This window comes from Balaenoptera acutorostrata, chromosome 8 (assembly GCF_949987535.1).
Source record: "Balaenoptera acutorostrata chromosome 8, mBalAcu1.1, whole genome shotgun sequence".
In the NCBI taxonomy this organism is placed as follows: domain Eukaryota; kingdom Metazoa; phylum Chordata; class Mammalia; order Artiodactyla; family Balaenopteridae; genus Balaenoptera; species Balaenoptera acutorostrata.
The window spans coordinates 97,241,589-97,244,750 of NC_080071.1; the positions used below are offsets into that span (position 1 = coordinate 97,241,589).

Consider the following 3,162-nt stretch of genomic DNA (forward strand, 5'->3'; position numbering starts at 1 on the left):
AGACACCAGTCATCGGATCAGGACCCAGCCCAATTTGACTACATCTCCAAAGACCCTGTTTCCAAATAAAGTCACATTCATAGGTACCGAGGGTTAGGACTTGACAAGATCTTGTGGGCGGTGGTGGGGGGGCACAGTTCTATCCACAACAGGAATGGGATTATTCTAATGGTGGGTTTCCTACATCATTAGAATTGGAAGGAAGACAAATATTTTAAAATTCACATTTCATGCATCTGCCTTTCTCAAGCACTAACAGGAAGCAGAAATGCTTTTGAAGAAAAGCGAAAAAACAATTAAATATCTAGTTCCATTCTGTGTTATGATCCGATGGGGGAGAGTAGCAGAGAGAGCCTGGGTGAGGGGAATAGGGGTGTGGGCCACCCCGAGACCGAGGCTGACAGATAATCATGGAGATGCAGCGAGCAAGAGAGAGAAGACAGTGGTGAGGGCGCTGAGGATGGGCCCGCCACTAGAGATTTCCACAGCCCCGCTGAATCTCTGCAACAAATGGCATGAGTGGGGAGCTCCCATTCTGTTCCTCTATCCTCAGGGTGCGTGACTTTGTAAGAACAGGATGTGGCCGGAAGGCTGGGCAGCCTGCACTCCTGCTGCAGACATCGTTGCCCGGAATTTCCCAAGCATACTTTGGTACTTGTCAAGAGAATGTCAACACTGGGAAAGTCGGAAGGGACTGAAGTGAGTCTCTAGGTCAGGAAAGGCAAACAGGTTTTCTCTCTCATGCCCCGCCCTCACAGGTAGTCGTCCAGGGCACCGTGGAAAGAAGTATCCAGGCTCAGAGAACCACAATCGATTAGCGATGTCTGCCTGGGGCGCAGGAAGGACAAGTGGCCTCTTTTGACGTCTGCTGTTCTAGATCCAGCACAAACAGTGTATTCTGAGGATGGGAAAACAGACCAAAGGAGGAGAAAAGAGCATGCTGAGATCTCGTTGCTAGTTCATGGTAGAACCCAGGTATGCCCCACTCCCCACACCCACCCCAAACTTGATTCTCTCTCCTTGTTCCCCGCATCAATGAGTGGCAATGACATCTGCCTGATTGCCTGGGAGTCATCCGCCCCACCTGCCCCTCCCTCAGCCTGCACGCTCAATTGCTACGTTCTGTTCACCTCCACCTTACCTTTCCCTCAAGCCAGTTCTCCATCATCCTCCTGGTCCCAGGTGCTCAACAAGGAGCATTTTTCTTCCCCAGAGGACGTTTGGCAATGTCCGGAGACATCTTTGGTTGCCACGGTGTGTGGGGGGTTGCACTGGCACCTGGCGTGTAGAGGCCCGGCTGCAGGTAAGCATCCTACAGTGCACAGGGCAGCCCTCACCACGGCGGCCCCACATCCAGCCCAGAGTGTCAACAATGCTGAGGTTGAGAAACCTTTCCCTGGTCCAAGCCACCACCATCTCTTGCCTGGACAAGCTCAAGGGCCTCTCAACCAGCCTTCCTGCCGCCATCTTGCTCCTACAGACCCTTCTCTACCCAGAAGCCAAAGTCATCTTAACACATCAATCCTACTACTGTACTTCCGTGCAGACCCAAGCTCTTCCCCAGGGCCCAGTAGACCTGGTGTGATCTGGCCCCGCCTCTGCAGCCACCCCGCCTTCTCCCTCCTGCTCCATCTCTGTGCTCATGTCTCACTGGCCTCCTTCTTCCTCCCTCAGGACCTTCGCAGAGGCTGCTCCCAGTGTAGGAAGCACCAGCCTTCCACTCCAAACTCTCTGCCTGGTTAATTCCTGCTCATGCTCCTGACCTTACTACTTCCTCGGCCCTTCTTCACCCCTGCCCTCTTCCTAGCATTTAGTAGAGTCTGTAGCTATATATTTATCTGTGAGGTTGTTTCATGTCTGTCTTCCTCCTCTCACTGCGCTGGAAGTGTCCTGTAGGCAGAAGCAGTATCTGTTTTGATCAGTCCCATATTTTCAGTGTCTTTTATTGTACCTGCAAACTACTAGGCTCTCCATAAATATTTGTTGAATGAACGAACAAATGGATGGATGGATGGATGGATGGATGAATGAATGAATGAATGGATGGATGTATGGATGGATGAATGAATGGATGGATGGATGGATGGATGAATGGATGGTTGGATGGATGGATGGATGGATGAATGGATGGATGGATGGATGGATGGATGAACAACCTCAGGTCTTCGGACCCCTTGGCTCTTTATTCACCCTATTACCACCAGGGTCTCTCGCTCTTTTTCTTCTTTTCTATTTCTCTGCCCTTCAAATTTCCCTTCTACCCTTTCTTTCTCCATGAACTGTCATCTCATGCAGCCAACGACGGTCTGTAAGTATTTATTGTGCTGATTAAATGCCGTTCTTTGTGAAAGAAATTCAGTTGATTTTCTTATTTGCATATCCTTCAACGGATGTTGCCAGGAATGAAAAACAGTCAAATAGAATAAGGCATCTATGCTGGATGGACGCCTGGCACTGCCTGAAGGCAAGCACCTGACCACGTGGCCTTGGGCTCAGAGTCAAAGTCAATGGCCAATAGGTCGCCAGCCCCAGCCCCGAGGGGGACACAGTTGCTGGCTCCCTGGCCCTGAAAACAGGTCATTCTCTGGCTCCACCCAAGGCTGGCATCTTCTCAACCTGCAAGTCAAAGTCAAATTCATTGCCTCAGTGAGGTCCTCCCAGACTACCCATCTAAAGTGGCCCAAAGACCAAAAGCTCAACCCAGGAGGCAGAGCCCAGAATTGGGAAGAAGCAGAAGCCCTGACAATATGGTAGAATCACATACCTCCGTGCTTATGATCATTAAATGTCTCCTCTAGTCAAACCATTCTTAGTTGGATATCTTGTTACTTGCAGCTAAAAGCACTCTAACTGATACATCCTTTACCACATAGGTTAGTTGCCTAGGGTCACATTGACAAAGCACCACAGACTGGGGGACTTAAACAACAGAAATTTACTATCTCACAGTTCTGGAGGCTGGAAGTTCAAGATTAAGGGTTTGCCAGCACTGGTTCCTTCTGAGAGCCAGGGGAGGGGAGGATCTCTTCCAGGCTCTCCCCTTGGCTTAGAGATGCCCATCTTCTCCCCGTGTGATCACACCATATTCCCTCATACATGTCTGAGTCCAAATTCCCTCTTCTTATCAGGCACCAGTCATCTTGGGTCAGGGTCTATCCTAAT

General features: G+C 50.1%; 1 long non-coding RNA gene across 1 annotated transcript; it reads left to right on the plus strand.

Annotated features, from left to right (window-relative positions):
- Positions 1–893: 893 nt before the first annotated feature.
- On the plus strand, positions 894–2,328 carry LOC114237862 (uncharacterized). Its single transcript, XR_003623331.2, has 3 exons — positions 894–975; positions 1,214–1,303; positions 1,675–2,328. It is a non-coding gene; the product is annotated as an uncharacterized LOC114237862 (long non-coding RNA).
- The last annotated feature ends 834 nt before the right edge of the window (positions 2,329–3,162 follow it).